The 24,421-nt window shown below is 46.5% G+C and overlaps 1 protein-coding gene across 4 annotated transcripts in view; it reads left to right on the forward strand.

The window, feature by feature from the left end:
* The first annotated feature begins 423 nt into the window (after nucleotides 1–423).
* MGAT5 (alpha-1,6-mannosylglycoprotein 6-beta-N-acetylglucosaminyltransferase) overlaps nucleotides 424–24,421 on the forward strand; it is a 346,996-nt gene continuing 322,998 nt past the window's right edge. For 3 of the 4 annotated variants that reach the window (XM_053666802.1, XM_053666810.1, XM_053666815.1), the window contains exon 1: nucleotides 424–810. The gene's annotated coding sequence lies outside the window, so the exon portion shown is untranslated. Of the gene's footprint in view, nucleotides 811–2,002; nucleotides 2,022–24,421 lie in introns of those variants that run through there. The other variant, XM_053666807.1, reaches the window with a different exon arrangement.

Genomic DNA, 24,421 nt, shown 5'->3' on the forward strand with positions numbered 1-24,421 from the left:
GTGGCTTGCCCATGGTCACAAACACCAGGTTGCAGAGACTCAGACTGCTTCATATAACCCACTCTGTGAGGGTGGAAAGGCTCAGGGCATGTTTGAGATGGTTGAGCTCCATGTACCCTAACAGGGTTTCACTGCTGGAAGGGCCCTGGTGCTTAGAGACCTGGACTGCACCACTCTGTAGGACGCAGTGCCATATCAGCATTTGTACACTGCCCCTGACCTTGGTAGAATATTATTTATGGCCGGGATCAAACTATCTCTCTAGCTTGTTTCTCCCTTTGGGCTGCGGAATAGTACAGTTGGTAGAAATCCTCTAAAACAGGGTTTGATAGTTTGTAGACGGCCCCTAAGAGGCTGAGGCGTTCCGAATTGGCTGAGCGTTCCGCCGGGGAGGGCGGGGAGTTTGCCGAACGTCCCTGGCCGGAATCCCTGCCTTCTAGAGACACGAGCCCAGAAGCGGAGAGAAGTTGGGGAGGTCGGGTAAGGGAGGGTTGGTAGAAATGGCACACTGACTCCAGCCCTGATCGGCTGACCTCCTGACCAGTGCCTTAGCTGCGTTCGGGCCAAGTGTGGACGCGCCGCGCGCGCGGCTCCGCCAAGGCTGGGAGTTTGCAGACCGTCCCTGCCGCGACCAGCGCGGCGGCGGCCCTGCGGCTCCCGCTGCAGCCGCGGTGGCCCCGGGCAAGATCGAGCCGTCGTAGCCGAGCCGCAGCCTCCAGGTGCCGCAACTCCTTACCCTGCTGCGCCTCGGGACCCGTGGGAACGGCGACTGGCAGGCTCTTCTGGTTGCTGCTGCCGCCCGACAAGGAGGTGAGAGCCACTGGGTCGGGGCGATCCCGTCGAAACTCTCCATCGCCGCGGGAAGATGCACACAGAGAGGACCGTGAAGGGCGCAAGGAGCTGGGTGCGGGCAGGGAGAGCCAGCTCCGAGCGTGGCGCACTCTGGGGCTTTTACGCGCCTCCCCCCTGCTGCCTGCGTGGGTGCTCCGGCCGTGGTCGCTTTGCTGGACCCGGGTGTGCATCCGAGCACGCGCCTTGAGGCGCCCACCTGCCTGTGGCAGCCGGTATCCAGGGAAGGCTGCAGGCCCCCAGGACCCGTGGGGAGGGGGTTTTGTTGGCTTTCGAAGGGACTGTCCTGAGGAGGCTTCGGCTTTGCGGGCTGGAGGCGAGCGGCTGAGGATGGCAGATGGGCGCTCAGTCAGTGGAGGAGCAATGGTGGGGTCATGCTGGGGGCGTGGGCCGCTCTGAGGTTCCCCTCACCTGGGCGGGCAGGGCGGGCACAGCCACCCTCCAGTGAGTAGAAGAGGAAGGAGGTTGGCCCCAGGCCTCAGGGGAAGAGAGATGCGGCGCGCGGGCGCTCTGGTCCGGGTGACCAGGGAAATCCGGCGGTGCCCTCCACCCCTTGGGGATGCCCGTTGGCCCGCGATGCAGGCGGCCGGAGAGGCTACCGGGAGCGCAGAGTCCACACCCGCGCCCACACTCCCCGAGAGCATGCTCAGTGCGGCCCTGGGAACTTCCTGCCGAGTCTCGAGCGGCCCCGGCCCACTGCTCGCAAAGTTGGGGGAGGCGTGGGGGCTTGAGGGAGGGCGCGGTGCCCGCCTGTCGCCCTTTGGTGTCCTTGTTCCCGCATCGCCCCTGACGGACCCTCAGAGCTTTTCTCCTACGCCGCCCCGGGTGGCTGGAAACTGAGGCGTGGATGTCGTCCACCGCCGCTCCCCGAGGCCGAGTGGCCAGAGGCCTGGCGGTGGGGCCGCCTGCCGGGTGGACCAGCTTGTGATGCGCTCACCACGCGCACGGACCCTGTGCAGTAAGCAGACTGAGTGGAAGGGGGTGTGTGAGCACGGGGTTCTCGACGCACACACTCGCTGTCACGCACAAAGCCTTGGTTTCAGAGCTACCGAGCCGTGGAAGGAAGAGGTGCTGCTTGCATTGTCCAGCCGCTTTTGGAGCACAAACAGAGTGCTCGGTGCCTGGGGGATTCTGGAATCAGCGGATGTTTTCGATTTTTAGAGATGCCCCAGGTGAATTCTAGGCCCCGGTACTCCTGGCACTTACTGTCAGGCCCTGCCCTGGGCGGACACTGCTGTCTGCACTTGGCTCTGGTAGCCCAGTTAGAGAAGGTTGGGCCCTTAGGAGGCTGAGAAGTTGGGGAGGAGAAAGCTGAGGTTTGTGTGGGGTTCGGGTGGGATGGCAACACTGCACTTGGAAACAGTCATTCTAAGGAGACAGGTGGGAAGCTGATACCCCCCTCATCCCACCCACTCCCCCCAATACCTCTTTATTGTCAGAACCTGAGACACTTGGTTGGTTTTTAACTCTCAAGAGACCCACCCCCCAACCCCCGTGTTAGTCACTGTGTTACTCTCATCCTAAGCCTTGACGACCTAGGGTCAGAACTCTCTTGTTTTTGACTTAAAATCATGAAACAGATTTTCATGATGGAGAAGGCATCACAGATCTGTCTTGATAAATGAATGTTCACCCCCACCTCCCTGCCCTTCCTGTTTTCCTACAAATTGTTTTTGCTCTTATTGTTCAAGGCTGAGATAGGCACCCTAAATTTTTTGGCTCCTAGGATGAGAACAAAACTCCCCTGTCCAGAGATCTTTTAAGTTTCCACCAGTTATCAATGTGATGCTCATGTAGTCACCCTCAAATGCAGAGGTCTGAGAAATGAGGTAGGTGATAGAAGAGGAAGGGGAAGAGGTGGTGACCTTAGGCCCCTTTTAGAGACTGGGAGAAGAAGAGAAGGAAGCTGCTTTGCTGGACACCAGACTTGACCTTTCCTCTTCTTTGTTCCAGCCTGCCTTCCTGGGTCTGGGAGACTTGTGACTGGAGTCACTAGGGAAAAGGAGTCTGCAGTCCTGGTTTGGGGCTTCACAGGGCGTACATCTGCACAGGTGGCACTGGTTGGTTTTAAGGCAGACTGCAGCCACAGCAGGACTGAGGGTCTTGCCCAGATCTGCCAGTGGCATCTGTGTGTTTCAGCCAGTGCTGCAAAGCTGCTCCTGGGCTTTTGAATCTTCTCAGCAGTGCGCATTTCAAGTGCTTTGTGTTTGGAAGTGTGAATACAGTACTCATTTATATATAGTCACACATCCCTATAGGTTTTTATAAAGAAGCATGGGCATATGTACGTGCATATGTAGTGTTCTTTGGTAGCATCTTGGAGCTGGAAAGAACCTCAGGAGATCATAGCAATTCAAATTTTCTCCCTTGCCATTCAGTTTCCTCAGTTTAAAAATAACCAACCAGCCTGGCTTCCCAAAGCCTCTGGTGCCAGAGTCCCCCTGTGACCCTAGCTGAAGGCTTTGGTTTCTTCCCTGAAAAGTGTGACTCCTCAGGATCTGGTCTCTAACAGTGGACATGACTTTTCCTGATGCTCCATGTGGCTTTGGATCTAAGTTACTGCCAAGTCCCTCTCAGATTTTGGCAGGGGATGAATGACCAGTGCCCCCTGCAGCAACGTCTAGAAAATTGCAGAGAACAGTCATCAGTAAGTAGGACTTACTGATGGAAAGTTTGGATCCTTTCGTACTCTGGTCATCTGAGGAGGTAGTTGTTCTGTACCTTCCCAAGCGAGTGGGGATTCGTTTTCATCCCCTTCTCCATGTGCATCTTGGCCTTCTGCCTCTAGGAAGATGGGGTGGTGGTTGGGGATGGTGGTCTGTATTGGTGTTATTACCGTAGGTCTCAGGAAAGCATGTGCTATCAGGAGTATTGTCTTTGGGGTTTTGTTACTGTGTGTGTGTCAAAGTCTGGGGGAGGATGCTAGTGTTAAGTGAACAGTTAACAGAGTTTTGGCTGAAGGAAGGTGTATGTGTTCCTGAATTCAGGTGCTTAACAACAAAGAAAAGAGAGGAAATCATTTTATATCTGGGGAGAGTGCCACATGGGCGACAGTTGAGAGGTTTGGTCAGAAATATATTTGGTGCTTATCAGTGCCGTCTTTACTAGGCTGCCTTCAAAGTTCCTACTTGCTCTGAAGTGTAGAATAATAGCCAGAGTATAGCCATACTTTTAATTTTCTGTTTGGAATTGAGTAAAGATCTCCCCACCTTCTTCCAGTTTCTAGTGTAAGCCACGTGCTGCTATCCTCTTGGACCCTGTGTCAGCGACACCAGAAATCCAAGCGTGGTCGTGGTGGCCTGTGTGCCCCTGGAGGCAGACTCAAGAGTGTTTAGTGTGTGGCACACACACTGAGTGTGTGGGGTTGGTGTGCGGCCACGCTGTGCTGGTGCTGGGTGGAAAGATGTTCTTTTTCAAAATCACCTCTGCACTTTTAATTTGTCTGACCTGTTTCAGTGTGTGAGTGCAGACTAACGGCTCTTGGAAAGCTGCCAAGGTGGGTCCCTGGAGCCTTCGCACTGTGACCGTGTTTTCAACTGGAGGAGTTGGGACTTGAGCTGTGTTTGCCCACTTGCGCTGTTTTATTTATTTGTTTGTTTGTTCGCTTTTTCATTGCCACGATTAAATGCATCCTTCCCCAACTTGGTCACATTTAGGAGGCTGTGTGTGTGCATGAGAGGGTTTGGAGGAATCACTGTATTTCTTTGAAATCCCACAGATCTCTTTTCTGATCATATGACCTTCTGAAAAGAAAACGGGACTTTCCGCTGGGCTCTTTTGCCTCAAAAATCAGGAGAGGCAAAGGGGGTAAGCTCTCAGCTGGATTCAGTGGGAGCAGTTCTCCCTGTAAATTGTCACCCCCACTGCCACGCCTTCTGGACCTTGGCCCCAGGTGGGACGCGGTCCTAGGTTGGGTAAGTGGTATTTCTCCACCCTGTTGCCCATGAACTCAGGAGTGGCATTATCTAAGTACTTTGTTAGTTGTAAGAGTTAAGTACCAGTGTTTGCAATTTATTTAACTTATGAAAACGTCAGTGCTTCAAGGTTATCCCTAGAATAATAACAACCTCACTTATTTGCATCCCTCTGTGATTTTCGTGGCTGGCCCTTGAGGGAATGTGTGCCGCCCACCCACTTCTGTCTAAGCGCCTTTTACTGTTGTAGTTCTGAGCAGAGAGGGCTCTTAAGTCCTGTCATGCTGGTCAGATGCTTTTTATAAATATCCTACACATCACAGTCTTCCACTATAATAGTGTGGATCTCTTTCATGGCTCAGTCCACCCTTGGGAGTGTGTTGTGTTGGTGATCAGTGTAGTGACTGCATGTCTTGGTGGAGAAATTTCAAAAATAGGTGGGTGAGAAAATAGAGATGGTGATGAAAAAACTATCTTCTATATTTGACGGGATCACAGGTTTTATATTTCATTTACTCCTCACCTCAACACTGAGGTAGATACCAATGTCATTCCCAGTTTGTACATAGAGAGACTGATCATCAGGAGTTCATGAAACCTGGTCAAGTGGCAGAGTGAGGATTTGCATCCCCGTGGCCTGGCTCCACGGCCTGTATGAGCTGGACTATGCTTAGTTATTGAGGCTAGGAACCTCACCCTCTGTTAGCCAGCACCTTCTTTCCAACCAGCGCCAAGAGAAGTCTTAAAGACACTCAGGCGTTGGAAGGGGCTCCAGGAACATCCCTCTGGACCCTTTCTAGCTGAGGTCATAGAACTGCAGAGGTAGCAAACTTTTTCTGAGTCTCGCCAGCAGAAACCAGTGGGAAGGCTGGCTCGCAATTCTGACCCTCCGTCCCACAGGAACAGTTGGTAACAAAGGTTAACAGATATGCGCCTACTGTGTTTGTAGCTTTGATCAGGGAGAATGTGAAGGTCTTTTGGCATCTGTCCCTCCCACTACTAGGCCCAACCCTTCTGTGCACTCACATCCCCCTTAACCTTGGAATCTGGGGGCGAGTCAATGGGCGTGTCCCTGTTCCTTCACTATCTCCAAATGGGAGGATCTAAGCAGGCCTTTAGGGGCATGTTCCCTTTTTTATGCCACCGTTTGAGTTTGACAACTTAAGAAGGTAGTCTGGGATGGACTTGACATTTCACTTTGAGATTCTTATTTTCTCTTTCTCTGTCTCCCTCTGTCTCAGGGCTCGGGCCCCTCTCAGCATGGATTTCTGCTCTTCGGGTGCATGGGTGACCTGGCAGAGGTGGCAGGGCTGTTTCTTTTGGTTTTTTTCTTTCTTTCCCTTTTTATTGAATTTATTGGAGTGATGCCGGTTAACAAAATCATAAAGGTTTCAGGTGCACAGTTGTACAGATCATCTCTTCACTGTCTTGTGTGTTCACCCTCTGTGTCCGTCACAGTTTAACTCCCTGTACTCCCCCCCCCCCCCCATCCCCAATCACCATGCTATTGGCTGTTGTCTGTAAAGGCTATTTCTTAACAGCAATAAAGGGCTGGTGAGGACATTCCCACAGCGTCTGTGGGATGCTAGGAAGATTGCTGAATGTAAAAGGCCCCTCTGACCGCTGGGTTCTTACTATTTTGTGGACTTTTCCTATTGGGCATACAAGGAGCTCCATTTCCTTTCATTTTATTCCTTGCATAGGATCGGGATTTGTATCAGGCACATCAGTGCTCTCACTGATTCTGATTCTGATCCTGCAAGTTTGTGGTACTAAACTGTCCTTAGCTGCTCACAGACTTTGAGGTCTAGGCCTGTTCAGGGCCTACACCGATGGGTTGAGTTCAGTTATAGGGCAGTATGCAAATGAAGAACGCATTCATTCAGCCCATATGACTTCTCAAGGCCTTAGTTCTTGTGTTGAAAAGTAACATGAGTGAATGAGCTCTCCAAAGTTCTATTCAGTCCTAATGCTGTATAATCCTATATATGTAGCAATGGAGGTATAGAATAAGGAAATAAAACTGCCTTATTGAAAAGGAAAAAACATTCAGGAAAAACTCAGGTAGTTTTTGCCTTTCCTGGCAGACTCTTTAGTATAGAGGTCAAATACTTACCTAAGAAGAACCAGCCCACCAGTATTGCTATCTTTTGGGATGTTTATTTTTGAATGTTTGGAAATAAAAAAGTCTCGTGCCTGACTTCTCAGCCAAGAAATAAACCTCCTCCCCATAGTGAAGCTATTTTTTTCCTTGGGATACGGAGATTCAAAGAGTGGAAGATGACCAGGCGCAAGAGTGTGGGGTGTGCGGGACAGGGGCAGTGTTCTGGGGAACGTGGTCAGGCGTTCACATTGCGGAGGGCAGCACCCAGTTCTGTTTACATACCGTTATCACTGCAGAAACCACTTGGAAAGAACAGGGACTTTGATATCTATCTCCTTGCAGCTGCTTTTTTTTCCAAGGCCATTTTTTATTAACTAGTATTCATGCCAATAAGGAGTTTTCTAAATGACCCATTCCTTCTCTTACGTATCTTTAGAAAAGCAACTTCTCTGCCTCATGCTAAGCATGATCTTTCTGTTTTCTTAGTATTACATTTCAGTTTGGTGTACTGTTGTCGCCCTGTCTCCCGTAATTGTTCAGAGCCACCAAGGTCAGAGGCAGCACCAAGTGGGGATTTAGAAGGGAAGGGGCACTGTCCTTCTTCTGCCTCCCCAACAATAGTGTTCGTCATGTGAAGAGTCCCCAGTCTTCTGTGAGACCTTTGCCAACACAGCTTCAAGTTGCTCTATCCATCAGGATGGCCTTTCCCCTTTAACCAAGTTCTCAGCTCTGGTGACTAAGAATGGTAGGTTTCCCCCTCCTCCTGTCTTGTGATTTCCAACTATCGTGCTTGCTACATTTAAAGGTGACACTGTTGTCTGGGTAGTCTTTCACTGTACGTTATTTAGTATACTTGCAATTCTCTTGAGTAAATGTTAACAACTTTCTTCTATAAGTTCACTATTACTTATTTGCTATTGTGATGTCCAGTGAGCTCCAGAGGGACAGTTTCTGCCCCCAACCCAGGTTGCTTAAAAAAAGAAATCTAGCTCTGACTGGTGTGGCTCAGTTGATTGGGCGTTGTCCTGCAAAGCAAAAGGTCAGAAGGTCACAGATTCCCTGTCAGGGCACGTGCCTGGACTGCAGGTTTGGTCACGGGTGTGTGCCAGAGTCAGCCGATCAGTGTTTCTCTCCCTCTCTTTTTCCTTTCCTTCTCCTCTCTCTAAAAATAAATAAATAAAATCTTTAAATAAATGAAAACATCTGGCCCGAAGGATTTCTCAGGAATGAGTATAGAGCTCTAGTAGGCATAGCTGGATACGCCTTGTACAGGACGTGACCCCAGCCAGGTGATCAGCTGGGCAGTGTGGCACTGACTGAGGGTAAACTCCGGCTGGGGCAGGCGAGGCCTCTTTGCAGCAGGCTGGCTGTCTTCATGTAGTGTTCTGTGATTGCCGTCTCTCTCCTGTCAAACGAGGCATCCCAGCTTCTCCTATGGCTGTGGGGTTCTACCAGTGTACTTGGCTGAGCTCAGCCGACTCATCTGCTCTAGTTTCTTTAATCTGTCCTTTAAGAATATTCTTAGATCTGTTTTCACTCTTGAGGTCCTGTTTGGTTGTGTCTGTTTAGAGTTCTGTTTTTTTAATCAGTATCTTTGGTAGACATTATGTCTTTTCTCCCTCACCATGGACATAATTCATGGGCTCCTGGAGCCAAAGAAATTGAGACTTTGTGTGTTAATGAATGACTAAGTTAGTGAGTGTGTGTGTGTGTGTCCATTTTCAAGTAGCATTAGGGCTTATTACCTACCTTATTGTCCTGTTATCCATGGAAAGAAGTAGGAGCTCAGATCTGGAGTGGCCCTCAGTTAAATGAAGTCCCTGCAGAGTTTGTGTGGAGGGACTTTGGTGGTATGGCTTTCTGCCTAGTGCATGCTTGGAGATGGTACGGGTAATGCTTTTCCTGTGCTTTCTACAGACTCTGCAGGAAAGGTTTTTTCACAGTCAGGAGTTGCTTATTCTATGGTAATGCCTTTTGTCTAATTGCCACTATACCTGGAGTCAGGTGCAGCTTTGTATCTCTCATGCCGTTCCCGGGTAGTGTCCTCCAGGTTCCAGACTTTCTTCCTCCCAGTCTGGCGGCTTCAAGAGAGACTTTTCTGTTTCTTCAGTGTCCGTCTTTAGTATATAGATTACAAAATCATGTCATTGTTCTGTAATTGTTGTAACAAACAGACTTAGTGCCTTAAAGCAATACAAATATATTGTTTTATAGCTTTGTAGGTCAGAGGTCCAGCGTGGGTCTCACTGGCTAAGATCAAGGTATCTGTTCCTTTTGGAAGCTCCAGGGAGAATCCGTTTCCTTGCCTTTTCCAGCGTCTGGAGACCAGGTAGATTTGTAAGCTTGTGCCCCCTTCTGGCATCAGTGTCGAGCCGAGTCCTTGTCCATCTGCCATCAGGTTGGGGCTTTGACCACAGCTGGGAAAGGTTCTCTGATTTTTTTTCCTTTTCGGTCTTGGTTTATTACTAAAAAATTAAACAATGATAATGATAATAAATACATAATTTACAAAAGCCCTATGTTTGTTCATAAGAGTTATACCTACGAACATTACAGTACATTCACCTGAAAGACTAAAATCAGATAGACGTACGAATGTGAATTGATTTGAAAGGGTACTTATGGCCTGTGTATACATGAAACAGTAAGTAGCTGTTATATAAATGAAGGCATAAACTTACATAAATATAAGAAACATTAAATTCTAGAAAAAAGATTCTCTGATTTTAAGGATCTCTGTGATTAGATTGGGCCCACGCAGATAATCCAGGATAATCTCATCTCAAACTCTTTAACCTAATCACATCTGTTTAGTAAGGTGATGTATTCTTAGGTTCCAGGGATTAGAAACTAAACATCTTTGGGGGCCACTTACCTGTCTTCCACAGTTCTCAAAACCTTTGGCAGAGAAAGGGTTTCCTGCTCTTTATGTAAAGGAACTGTTCCTTTCCATCGAAGAACTTTACTGTCACAGGAAATTTGCCTATTTCCTTGTTGTTCATATTTTTAAATTCAATTATATCTTAGTGTCTGCGGGGGATTGCATCCAGGATTTCCCCTTGGATACCGAAATTCTTGGAAGCTCCAATCCTTATACAATATGGCCTAGTATTTGCATATAACCTACGTCTGCAGATAGGCTACAGCAGTGAGTGCCTACACATCACTTCATTAGCACGGATTCAGTAGTGCTTGGCATATGGCATGTTTGTGGTTTGGGGTTTTTTTTGAATTTTCTGGGATTCTTTTAAAAATTTTTTCAGTCTGCCGTTGGTAGAATCCATGGATTTAAAATCAGTGGATATGGAGGGCCAACTGTACATTCAAATAAACCATTTGCAAAATCCTGTATGTAAGGTTGGTGTTCAGTTGTGGCTAGACGCTGAGCTACCCATGTTTACATGTTCCAGTTTACGTAACTGTCAGCAGTCCTGCTAGGACAGTGTGGGAACTGAGGGGCAGGGGAACCTTGCTCAGGGTCACGTAGCTGGAGTGGCCGAGTCAGGGTGCAGATGTGGATCTCACTGATTCCAAAGCCTGGGCCTTTTATTCTGCCTTCCTGCCTCAGAAATGATCATGGAAAAACAAAATGAGGAAGGCAATGGGAAGTTTTAAAATACTGTAAAATCTCTCTGCTTCTGCCAAGGTGATGACAGATGATAAATATCGTCAGTGGTAGGTTGATTCCACTAATGGCCCTGATTAGTGGCCTCCCCAGTCCACACTTGTACTTACAACTCTCTAGCCCCATTCCTTGCCCTCCCCCACTACTGGGATTTGCCATGAGGCCTGCTCTGGCCAGTGGAATGTTAACACATGCCATGTAAACAGAGTGTAGAAGAGTCTACACACATCTGGACTGTTCTTATAGGTCCCTGCCACCGCCAGGAGAACATGCCCTGATTAGCTTGATGGAGGAGTCTGAGAAACACTTGGGGATGAGCCAGGCTGTGTCAGCCGAGGCCGTCCTTCAGCAGCCAGCCCCGACCTGAACTCTCCTAACACGTCAAGCCAGATCACCAGAACCACCAGCTGACCTGTAGTATTATGGAAATAATTGATGATTATTGTTTTAAGCCACTGACTTTGGGGGGAAGTTTGTTATACAGCAGTTGCTAACTGATACACATCTCGCCAGATATTTAAATAGCATAGAAAATATTTTACTGTCCTTTTGAAACTCATTATGGACTACATATAACCGAATATTCTTTTAAAAAATTAATGTTTTTAATATTCTTTTTAAATTTAAAAATACATTTTATTGATTATGCTATTACCGTTGTCCCATCCCCCCTTCACACCCATCCACCCTGCACACCCCCTCCCACCTACATTCCCCCCTTCTAGTTCATGTCCATGGGTCATACTTATAAGTTCTTGGCTTCTACATTTTTCATACTATTCTTACCCTCCTCCTGTCTATTTTCTATCTACCATCTATGCTACTTATTCTCTGTACCTTTTCCCTCTCTCTTCACCTACTCCCCTGTTGATAACCCTGCATGTGATCTCCATGTCTATGGTTCTGTTCCTGTTCTAGTTGTTTGCTTAGTTTGCTTTTGTTTTCTTTTTTTAGGTGTGGTTGTTAATAATTGTGAGTTTATTGTCATTTTACTGTACATTTTTTTTATCTTCTTTTTCTTTGATAAGTCCCTTTAACATTTCATGTAATAAGGGCTTGGTGATAATGAAGTCCTTGAAGTTGACCTTATCTGAGAAGCACTTTATCTGCCCTTCCATTCTAAATGAAAGCTTTGCTGGATAGAGCAATCTTGGATGTAGGTCCTTGCCTTTCATGACTTGGAATACTTCTTTCTAGCCCCTTCTTTGCCCGCAAGGTCTCTTTTGAGAAATCAGCTGACAGTCTGATGGGCACTTCTTTGTAGGTAACTCTCTCATTTTGTCTTGTGGTTTTAAGATTCTCTCCTTATCTTTCATCTTCGGTAATGCAATTATGATGTGCCTTGGTGTGTTCCTCCTTGGGTCCAGCTTCTTTGGGACTCTCTGAGCTTCCTGGACTTCCTGGAAGTCTATTGCCTTTGCTGGATTGGGGAAGTTCTCCTTTATTATTTGTTCACATAACTTTTCCACTTGTTGCTCTTCCTCTTCTCCTTCTGGTACCCCCATAATTCAGATATTGGAGTGTTTAAAAATGTCCTGGAGGTTCCTAAACCTGTCCTCATTTTTTTGAATTCTTGTTTCTTCATTCTTTTCCGATTGGATGTTTCTTTCTTCCTTCTGGTCCACACCATTGATTTGAGTTCCAGTTTCCTGGAAAATTAGAAATTAGAAAATTAGAAAACTGTTGGTTCCCTATACATTTTCCTTTATTTCACTTAGCGTAGCATTCATTCTTTCATCTAAATTGTGATCAGATTCAACCAATCCTGTGAGCATCCTGATTACCAGTGTTTTGAACTATGCATCTGATAGGTTGGCTATCTCTTCGTTGCTTAGTTGTAGTTTTTCTGTAGCTTTGATCTGTTCTTCCGTGTGGGCGATTTTTTTGGTCTTGATGCCACTGTTGTGTAGTGAGGGGTGGAGCCTTACCTAAGGCTCCAGGGCAGGGCAACCCACATCTCTAGGTTGTGATGCTATATGTGGGGAAGGGGTCTGAGAGGGAACAATGGTGCTTGCTCTGCTCTCTGCCAGATTTCAGTCACTTCCCCTGCTCCCCACAAGCAAATTGGGCCCTTCTGGTGCTGATTCCCGTGTAGGTGGGTCTGTGTACATCCAGGGAACCTGTGGGTCTCTCCAACGAACTTTCCCGTGAGGCTGGGAGTTTCTCCCGGCACCTCAACCCCCACAGGTGTTTTCAATCGGTGTTTTGAGGCTTTATTTCCCCACACTGGGACCCTGGATTGTGTGGTCCATCTCGCTCCCCAGTTTTGCCTGGTTTATCTGTCTGCAAATGTGGGACTGCCCAGCTGGCCAGCCGTCTTGCGCACTGCGCCCCTCCACAATCCACCACCTTGCAGGCCTGGGGTCCACCAGCTGCTGCTTCGTGTGCCAGGGGGCCACAAGCCGCCGTGCCCCAAGCCCTCTCTGCCCCAGCTCCCCGACTCTGCCCCTCCTACCAGTCTGGATGACCATGTCTACTTTAACTCCTTGGTTGTCCGACTTCCATACAGTTCAGTTTTCTGTCAGTACTGTTTTTTTTGTTGTTGTTTCTAAACTGTCGCTGTCTCTGTTTTGATTGTGCAAGGAGGCACAGTGTGTTTACCTACGCCTCCATCTTGGCCAGAATTCTAATATTCTTTTAAGAATATACTTTAGGGTCGAGAACTTGCCCATTATATCTATCCCCTCCCCCCCTTTTTTTAACATGAAAGTCCTGTAAATTCTTACCAGTCTCAGTCAGAAGACTTGTTTTTCCTTCTCAAGCTATTTATTATTTCTAATAGAAATTTCTATCTGTTGTTTTTGAGGCAATGACTCGGAACTCGCATATATGCAAGAAAAGTTCATGAAACAATATCTACCCTGCTACTTCTGATGTCCCCTCATGTTTTCTGTTCTATTTCATTTACTTAAAAAATGCAGGTCAGGAGTTGCCACTATGGCCTGTTACCCATTCTGTAAATAAAGTTTTATCAGAACACAGCTACTTGTTCCCGTGTGTTCCTTAGTATTGTTTACAGCTGCCTTCAGGGTACAGTGGCAGAGTGGCATGATTATGATGGAGCTAACCTGGCCTACAAGCCTGAAGTACTTCCTTACTCCCCAGCTCTTGAAGAAAATGTTCTGCGTCTTACGCTGAATCGATTCCATAACCCATCAGTTGGTTGGGACCCTGCATTTAGAACACTGAGTCACCTTTAGTTTTTTTTGATATTTGAATGGAAATCAGAGTAAGTAAATCTGACAGATGTGAAACTAATCCTTTTCCTGCTGACAATTACATTTTTTGCTATTTAACATTATACCTGATTGGCCTATGTAGGAAACTTTTCAAGCAATTGTAAAATGTTTCATTTTAAATAGTATTACCTCTACCCTGCCCTCCCCACTATTTTCTTTTTCTAATTTTAATGAGGCTCTCCTCCGAAATTAGCTGGAATTAACATGGTCCAAATTCCATTCAGGTGCTAGTTATTTACTCATTAGATTCCAACAGTGTCTTTTTTTTTTTTTTTTTTTTTGATATAATGGGTCCATTAGTGGACGAGGTAGTGAGACCGTGATCTTGTCTTTTACAACAATGGTCTGGCAATTGGTCCTTATTGCCACATTTCTGAATTCGGTGGTATTATTTCTGAGCATTAGTAAGATTTAGAGACGTTAACATCATGGACTTCGGTGTTGGAAAGACTTTGGAAAAAAAAATTTTTTTCACTCAGACCTATTTGGGCCCTTAAGACCAAATTTCTCCACTACTTAAATTTTCCAAGCCTGTCAACAAAGGACAACATTGTTATTTATGTGTTGTGGCTAATGAGATTGAATAAAGGGAGCTGGGGCAGAAGGGGCTTCGGAATGACCTGGGTATTTCTTTCTAGAGTCTGAAATGCCAGGTGAGGAATGGTTACTGGCCCTTTTATTTAGTGCTAGTGAGAACGGGATGAAAATAAATGGGCTCCAAGTACAGCATGAAGAACCTAGGTACAACCTGAGAAATGTCCCCCAAATATGGTAAGTTCTATGCATTACAGTAGGTTCTCCTGAGCATTTTTGATGTTAACTGCCCCACTCAGTGTAGGTAGGCGGCCATCTCTGCAGGTGGTTCAATGCCTGTAATTAATAAAGACTCCCCCAGGTGCTTGCACCAGAAACTGCCAGAGCTTGCTTCAAACAAACGTGGATAATTTCCATTAGGACTATGGGAGCAGGAGCCAGGAGCTGCCTGCAGCCTGGGGTGAGGTCTTGGGAGCCCCTCTTTGCTCCCTCTCCGCCTCCATTCGTCTTCTGGCTGCCTCCTTCTGCTTGTCTTGTTCCAAGGGTAGAACTGTGGGGAAGGGCACTTTTTACTAGGAAAGCCACCCAGAAAGACGGATCTTGCTCTTGTAGTGCCACTTCCAATTTCCTAGGAAGTATGCCTTCAGTGGCCCAGCTTGATATCACCCAGAAGTGGGCAGAGTGTGGGCAGTGCAATATGGATTTTGACTAGTGGGAGCATTTTAGAAATTTGTGGAGTGGTTTTGGTTGTCAGTGATGGAAGGGTGTTACTAGCATTTGTTGAGCGGGGACCAGCAATGCTAACGACCTGTGACGGCTAGAACAGTCTTATACCCCAAGACATATATCCCTGTATTCCACTGGGAGATGATCTTGGATGAAAAAACAAAACTGGTTTATTACCTAACTTATACATAAACAAAGACTGTTTTGCATGTTTTAAGTGAGCATTGACTTTCTTGGTCGAAAAAAGATGGTGCTCTGTTTTGTTGGGAAATTGCCACGGGTGATTGCTGCTCTGAAAAATCCCACCACCCCCGGTGTCACTGCATCCCCTGTGCAGTCCTCACTGATGGCTGGCCCACTGTTGGATGTCATGGGGAGGCGCAAGCACCCAGGGGCCCCCGCACACCTTAGATTAGTGTTGCCCTGCAAATTGAATTGCATTTTTTTTAAAGATTTTATTTATTTATCTTTAGAGGGGAAGGGAAGGAGAGAGGGAGAGAAACATCAATGTATGGTTGCCTTTCATGCGTCCTCTGCTAGGAACTGGCCTGCAGGGAACCGGCCTGCAACCCAGATCTGTGCCCTGACTGGGAATCGAACCACAATCGTGTGGTTCGCAGGCCCGCGCTCAATCCACTGAGCTACACCAGCCAGGTGAATTGCAATTTAAATGCATGTTAGGTTTGTTATAAATTATTTATTTTCCTTTTATTCTCATTTATGTTACTCTTTGTACAATAAAATATATATGTTTGAAACTGTGTTTAGGAAGTTTTTCTAAGAATGTGATTTCAGACAGTAAAAGAATATTAAAGTTTGCTTATAAGCTTGGGGCTTTGGGGTTGATAGAGTTTAGAACATGGTGCTAGGAGAAGTGACTTGTAATTTCCCCCAGCCCAATGATTCAGCTGATTTAAACACAATTTAAAAAATAAAAAACCGCGGCTCATGCGTTGGGTGCAGCTGACTGAGAAAAAAGGAACAGGGATTTTGGCCCCGTGCTGCAGACCCTTCCCCCTCCCGTGCACCTGCTGTATGGCCGGGGTCCAGGCTGTAGGTCTCGCTGTCGTTTGGAAAAGCCACAGGAGTAGGGGATGACATCGGATTATCCCGTGTGTTTCATACGCGTCACTTTGTAGGGCTTCCAGGGGGTCAGTGAGTTTGCATGAGAAAGTACTGCACCTTGATTTTCACTAACTCCTAACAGAAACTGAGCGATTCCTTAACCTGTGAATGTTGACGACAGGTCACAGTAATGTTAGTGTTGTTGTCTGTGACTCTGTCACCAATAGAAATCTGATATTTTCATATCACACCATAGATGGATAACAGATATCTTGAAATATCAGTAATCATTATGACTGAAATTGTGGTGGTTATTATAGCTGCTGCAAGGTAGTGTTTTTTAATGCATTGATGAATAAGCATATGATATCACAATTTAGAAAATACTTGGATGACTGTGTTTAACTGTGATTCTGCGTGAGGTCCTGAGAAGGAGTCCCTCGGGCTCCGCAGTGTGCGGTACAGCAGTCGTAGAGGAGGGCGTCAGGGTGTTGTTCGTCACACTGCACACCCCACTGCCGCCCCGTGTCTTCTGTTCATCGGGAGTTCACCTCCTCCTGACTTGGTCTTTCCCCAGGATAAGGGGATGGAGGGGGCATGGGCTTATGTCTGGTTGTCTTGCTTCCTTCATAGACCTGGTCAAAGAACTGAGCTTGATTTACCTTTGGTTCATTCTTTCATTTTACATGAAGTACATGAGGAGGCAAGTTTGTCAGGACAGTCTTCCTGACTGTCTCGATCAGTACAAGGTACATAATGTATTGTATTTAAAGCCAACATGTACTGATTATCTGACTCCCAAACAGAAGTGTGATTTCTGGCTCATATTTTCAAGTGGAGGAAAGCTGCAGACATTCTGCAGGAAAATTCCCAGTATGCAGACCAACTTCTCTCTTCCTCTTTGTATGTTTCAGAGTTACATACAAGAATTTGAAGAACCCCATTGCCCAAGAAATATGTTGCACACCAGGGGTGTTACCCTGGTACTGTTTGGCTTGTGGGGGAAGGGACGTTGCTTAGACCTCAGGGTTTGAGGTGCAGGTCGACAGCTCCACAGGTGTGTACTTCACCCTAGTGTTTACCTTGCCCCTGGGGGAGTCCAGCTAGAGGGTGCTGGGCTGCAGCTGTAACTGAATTTTTGGGAACGGTGTTAGCCTTTTTCTGTGTCAGGAAACTTTTGTTGGTCAGAAATGAGTTTGTCACGGCATAGCCCGCTGCCCTCTGTTCCTTGCGGTCCTCCATGCACGGAGTAGCTGCTGTGCTGGCCTGTGCGGTTTCTCTCTCTGCCTCTGTGCTGAGAGCATGAAAGTGCTGACCATTCCCTTCCTCATTCTGCACTAGTTGAGCATAGACAGGTATCTTCACTCGTTCAACTCTGATACCTTGGACAACTGTATTCAATAATAACGAGAATAATTTTTTTCATTCTTTGGTTCAAAAGATATGCTGAAGATTGGGATTGAATAATTTCAATTTTTTAATCTCCATTTTCCTATGGGTCTATTGATCGACTTTCTTAATGAGTAAAAGCCACTCCCTTACGGTTGTAGGAGCAGCCCTACGACGTGATGTTGTTACTGCTTATTTCAGATGAAGCAGAACATACTAACAAGTGAGTCAGTGAAGTGACAGCATTTCTTTCTTTTGTAAAAGGAAACAGCACAATTCTGTTGCTTCCTGAGCTGTTGATTGCTGTTACAGATACGTGTGCGAGATGGAGCGGTACTATTTGGCTTAATTTTTTAAAGTCAGATACCTCAGTCCTTTTATCAAGAAACTGTGTTATCATTGGATTTATAAGGACAATATTTTTGGCTTGCAAAAGTAAGAAATTTACAAATTCATTAGCTGAGTGGCGATTATTTCACTCAGTTTGAAGGATCTCCTACCCCTTTTCCCTATTTTGAGTCGTATTTCCTTGGTCTACTTTTCATAAAGGTGTATTTCGGGTGAATTTTGATCTTAATCCTACCTTTGTGGAGAGAGTAAATAAGTCCAGAAAATCGAGAGTATAGGTGTTTAAATATCCATGTGTGATCCCTCCCTTGGTTGTATGCGGGGCAAAATTCCCTGTGCAGCTTCTGGACCCAGTAGATCCCATTGCAACATTATAGAGTCTATGGATGGTTTATGATATAGACCACCTCACAATGAAGGTTGATACTGGTCCTGTCTTCAGACCGGCAGTCAGCAGTGAGGGCCGCACACAGACTAACGTGTTTTCCCAGAAAGTGGACCTCTCCAGCACGCAGCTAATGCTCAGGGGAGTGCTGGCACTCCTGGGAACCAAGCCTTGAGTGCACTGTCTAATTCCATGCTAATGACAACCCTCTAAATTAGGTTCCCTTGTTTTCGTTGAACAGATGTGAAACTGAGTTATGGAGAAGTCAAGTGTCTTGTCTGCAGTGACTCATAATTTTAAGGGGACCTCATAATTTATCATACAAACCTGAACGCTTTTGAGGGCGAAAGGGGGTGGTAATGATTATGCTGTGATAACAGCTATACATGGGGATATATGATCCCTCTACTAATAAGCTGCAGATTGGGGGCTTAATTCAAGTGTCTGATTCCAAAGGCTGCCTATTCTCCAGTAGAAGCATTAGATCAGGTGGCCTCATTTTCAGATAAATGGGTGAGGTAGATACTGAAGAACCTCCTGAAAGATGCGTTCCGCAGTAGGTAGAGAGACAAGGAGAAATTCCTCTAAGGCTAAATAAAAGTTTTCTTTGGCAAGAGAAACTTCTACTAGAGATCTTTCACATAAAAATGTGGAAAGGGTTTTTTTGTTTGTTTTTGGAAGGCAGATGGTTTTTCTCTTCCTAAAAAATAGTTTTTCTTTTTCCTTTTGTGTTGAAAAGACTGAGTCTGCTTTAGCATTTACGAAAAAGATAACGTGAGACTCATAAAATCTCATATCCAGGGCAAATATCTTCATAGCCAGTGGCCGTTACGATACAGAGTGATATAATGAATTCTTTAATAGTAAAGGGTGTAGAGGGACTTACAACCCCTGTTGTTAGCACTCCGTCCGCGCTGTTATTATCAAGGCTGATTTCTGTGGCATAATCATTACTCTGAGCTGTTAAGATGAAATCCCAGCACTGGAATATGTTGCACCCCCAGAACTGGACAGTCCAGCTTGTGATCAATGTCTGTTCCTCTGTGAGCCTCAGACACACGCGTGTGAACACATCCAGCAGAGGTGTAGACGCAAAGATAGATGGAGCTCAAGGTACTCACAACTGAGAGTACATCACACAGCACTCATGCAGGGTTTATTTGCTCACCGTGTCATGTTCTCTTGCCGCCTTCTAGGCCAGATGAGGTGTGAAAGCAAAAATTTCCTAACAGACCAGTTCTGGCAATATCACTCCTCTAAAACAAGTCCTGCTGGACTGCTATCCGTCAAGTCAGTGGTGACAAAATGACGTGCCATTCATTCTGAGACCGCCCTTGGCAACCTAATAGCCAGCAGGTGCTAGTTGAGAGTTATATGGTTGGAAATTTGGCATTTGCCTTTTAATGGAGGGCTGTGACTTGGCCTTCATTCTACAGCCAGGTTCCTGAGGAATCTGCCTTCCGAACCCTGGAGCACCTAAAAAAGACTGAACCCCAGGGTAGGCAAACGAGACTTCCTGGTGACGATGAAGAAGCTTCCCTCTCACCAGGAGTGCCCAGCGTGGCCCCGAGAGGGACCAGGGCGGGTGGGGTACCCTCAGGGATTGCACTTGCCCTGTGGTTTGTCTGAGCTGTTCCCTAAAGAAGACAGTTTCTGTTGTCTTCTCAAAGGGCCAGATTGTTTCCAGGAAATAAGAGAACGACAGGCCACGAGACAGAGAAAAAACAAAAACACAAAGCCCTGAGGGTTGGAGGAGAGTCATGAGAGGGAGAAGCGAGAGCATGAAAGAGGGGGCCAAAGCAGCAAGCCGCAGCCTTTCCTCCGTGGAGAATGAGAGGCCATGGAATCGGCAGAGGAGCTGTCTTGGGTGACAGGAGTCTCTTGGGAATATGGCAGGAAATGTCAGCTGGGAAGTCAGGAGACCTGGGGGCTGATGCTTGCCTGCCATCAGCCAGCTTTGTGAGCCTCTGTCTGTGTGCAACTAAAAGTCCTTGGTGCTGAGCCCCTGACCCTCTGTAGGGCTCATCAGTGGCCCAGACACATTTGCTGAGGACTCACTTCCATGCCAGGCGTGGAGGCACTAAGGTGCGTGCAACACCTGACCCCACGTCCAGGGCAGGGCCCTGCCCTGCACACCCCCACTGCTCCCATAATAAGAACAGCTGACGCTCATAAAGCATTTAGTACGTGTCGGGCTGTGTTACAGGTACTTCTTACTGATTTACATCCGTTAGGTCTTTTAATCTGCTCAACCCTCTGAGGTAGTACAACTGTTCTAATTTTAGAGATGAAGGAATGAGGCACAGAGAAGGGATTTCTCCTTGATTTTTCAGCTGATGAGTGATGGAGGCTGAATTTGAACCCAGGGAGCCTGACTCTAGAGCCTGCACTGTGCAGCCGCTGGGCCAAGGGGGGCTGTCACATGTTCTTGTCTTCATTGGTGGACCGTCAGCTGCCTGAGAACCGCAAACTTGTCTGTGTTCGTATTCGTACTACCTCGATTTTTGTAGGTTCTCGGGACACTTTTGTAGAATGAATGGATGAATAGATGGGTGGATGGATGGATGAGGTAGTACATAGGGTCTTCAGGGACCTTATAGTGTAAAGAGGAAGAGAGATCTATAAGCACCTAATGTTGGTCAGCATCAGGCAGGAAGGGTGCTGTATCAGGGAAGCCTTCCTTGAGAGGGTGATGCCTGAACTGAGCCTGGAAAGATGAGTGGAGTTTGGGAGGATTGGTAGGAGGGCGGGGCAGGGAGGGGAGGCATGCCAAGCAGAGGGGCCCTGTGGGCTGACTTTAGCATTGCCTTGCAGTCCTCTTTTTCCAGAGCACAGAAGTGAGGCAGGGCTGTTGGAGATGGGTCATGACAAGCCTTCCCTGGGAAGGCAGTGGAGAGCTCCCGGAAAGGTTTCGGCAGAGGAGTGACTTGGGTACTTTAGATTTCGAATGGGGTGTTCTGGCTGCAGTGTGCAGGGCTGAAGGGAGGAGGATGAGATTGGACCAGGGGGGCTCTGGCAGTGGTCTCAGCAAGAGGTTATGGGACGCTGAACTGGGGGTGCGTGGGGACCCTTCAGTGGGGCATGTTGGGTTCAAGGCATCCTAGGGCTGCTGAAGTGCTACCCAGGTGCCCCCGCAGGAGTGCAAAGCTGGGCTGAGCCTGGGAGGGTGAGGCCCGGGGTCAGTGTGGGTTTGGCACTGCCTGCCTCAGGCAGCAGTGAAAGCCAGAAGAGCAGGGTGCTGTCACTCCGGTGCCTCAGGTGACGATGGGTCCCAAACACCTGAGGAGTAGGGGGCTGAAGGGGTGAAGTTAGGAAGTACAGAGCTGTTGTCAGAATTGTAGGGACTTGTATGGTTCCATTCATAGGAAATGCACTTCTGGACAAGTTGCATCACCTCTGTGACATCCGGTTTCATTTTCAAATTGGAGAGGTGATTATCTGATAAGGTTATGGGTAAAATTGAAGGCAGTGATGATGCATGCAGAAGACCCTAGAATTTGCTGGGGCTCAATAAATGCCATTCCTTTCTCCTTCTGGACACTTCCCACCCTACCCCCAGTTTCCTCTTATCTTTATTACCTCCTATATCTTTCCACCCTGGTGGAAAGGAACAGATGTAAATAGCTGAGACTTCCTGCTGGGCTGGTGTGAGATGTCCATGATGTTGGTTAGCCTGCTCTTTTCCTCGTGCTGTCTCCTTTGTGGGTTCCTTTCCCCAAGCTTTCCTGTTTTAAGGAGATTACAGGGCATCCTAAGTTTGTTACAGTGTTTGGTTAATGCTGAAACAACTCATTAATTATGAGCCTCCCCACCCCATAAAATGCCTTCAAGAAGAACTGATTTCATAGGGATCAGAAAGCAAAATAATGCCCCCTTTTGCCCCCTACCCCATGTCAGGTATTAAGTCAAAGGAAATGAGTTCTGAGAACCTTTTAAGTCGAAATGTTTGTATGGGGTCATTGCAAATGCCCTCTTACAGTTACGAATGACAGCTGTCACAATACCATCTTAACAAAACCATTTCAAATGAAGTTAAATACAACTAAGTGCTACTAGAGCCATCTTATGGAAAATAAATGAACTTTTTTTTTAAAGATTATATTTATCTTTAGAGGGGAAGGGAAGGAGAGAGGGAGAGAAATATCAATGTAGGGTTGCCCCTCCTGTGTCCCCTGCTGGGAACTGGCCTGCAACCCAGGCATGTGCCCTGACTGGGAATCGAACCACGATTGTGTGGTTCGCAGGCCCACGCTCAATCCACTGAGCTATACCAGCCAGGGCTATAAATGAACATTTTGGCCAACCTGATAATACTCCATGAATGGAAGAAAAATGGAAGAAATGTAAAGTGTCATTCTAGCTCTCGCCGGGTACCTGAGTTGGTTGGAGCATCATCCTTATATGACGAGGTTGTGGGTTTGATCCACAGTCAGGGCTTATTCAAGACTCAACCAACGAATGTGTAAGTGAGTGGAACGTGCATGTTTCTTTATCACTCACTCTCTCCTTCTTTCTCTAAATTAAAAAATTTCAGAAAAGCATTAAGAAAAGTCATTCTGAGATCTTCTTGAGCCATTTTTGGTCTGTTCGCGCCCTTTAAGCGATGAAGAAATAGCAAAACTCTCAGACGCACAGTTTAAAACACTGGTGATCAGGATCCTCACAGAACTGGTTGATTACAGCCACAAATTAGACAAATATATGAAGGCGAAACTAATTGAAATTAATGGAATTGCACAGGAAACCAATAGCAATGAAAAGGAAACTGGGACTCAAATCAAAGGAGTGGACCAGAAGAAAGCAAACAATGGCCAAACAGAAAAGAGTCAAGAAGCAAGAATTCAAAGAAATGAGGAGAGTCTTAGGAACCTCCAGGACATCTTTAAATGCTCCAACATCCGAATTATAGGGGTACCAGAAGGGGGAAAGGCACAGCCACCAGTGGAAAACTTATTTGAACAAATAATAAAGGAGAATTTCCCCAATCTGGCAAAGGAAATAGACTTTCAGGAAGTCCAGGAAGCTCAGAGAGTCCCAAAGAAGTTGGACCCAAGAAGGAACACACCAAGGCACATCATAATTACATTAGCCAAAATTAAAATGAAGGGAAGAATCCTAGAAGCAGCAAGAGCTAAGGGGACAGTCACCTACAAAGGAGTTCCCATCAGACTGTCAGCTGATTTCTCAAAAGAGACCTTACAGGCAAGAAGGGGCTGGAAAGAGGTATTCCAACTCATGAAATCCAAAGACCTACAACCAAGATTGCTCTATCCAGCAAAACTTTCATTTAGAATGGAAGGACAGATAAAGTGCTTCTCAGATAAGATCAAATTCAAGGAGTTCATCATCACCAAGCCCTTATTATATGAAATGTTAAAGGGACTTATCTAAGAAAAAGAAGTTAAAGAAACATGGACAGCGAAAGGACAGCAAACTCACAGTTATTAACAACCACACCTAAAACAAAAGCAAACTAAGAGGATAGCTAGATCAGGAGCAGAACCATAGAAATGAAGATCACATGTAGGGTTAGCAACAGGGGAGTAGGAAAAGGAGAAGGGGGGAGAAGGTACAGAAAATAAGTAGCATAGTCGGTAGGTAGAAAATAGACGGGGGCAAGAATAGCATGGGAAATATAGAATCTAAAGAACTTGAGACATGTGGTCATAAACTAAAGGGGGGGTAATGGTGGGGACGGGGGGGGTAGGGTGGAGGGGAATGAAGGGGGGAATAGAACAACTGTAACAGCATAATCAATAAAAAAATTTAAAAAAAAGAAAAGTCATTCTGGACTCTTTAGAAAGTGTGGCTATGAATAAAATAGGCCTTCGAGTAGCTTAGCTCAGTCTGTTGCTAGGTTGTGTGGGTGTGGTCCTTCCCCACCCTAGGAAAATATTTTATTGTTTAGTTAAAAATAACTGTAGGCGTGTCTCAGAGGTTTTTCAGGTTAGGTGCCAGACCGCAGTAATAAAGCAAGTGCAGGCACAACTCACAGATATTGTGGGTTCGGTTCCATGCACTGTGATGAAGTGAATATTGCAATAAAGGAAGTCTTGCCTTCTGCTTGTAACAAAGGGAAAATCTGTGGAGCACAATAAAGCAAAGCGCAATAAAGTGAGGTATGCCCATTCCTTTTCATTTATAACTGAAATTTCAGCCCAGAAGTTCATGTCTTTTGAGCTTTCTTCCCCCTGACTCCCCACATCAAGCTCTGTTTGGAAGTTCCTAATCATTTTATTTTTG

Source organism: Artibeus jamaicensis, unplaced genomic scaffold (assembly GCF_021234435.1).
Source record: "Artibeus jamaicensis isolate MK-2021 breed Jamaican fruit bat unplaced genomic scaffold, CSHL_Jam_final contig_1284, whole genome shotgun sequence".
Lineage (NCBI taxonomy): Eukaryota > Metazoa > Chordata > Mammalia > Chiroptera > Phyllostomidae > Artibeus > Artibeus jamaicensis.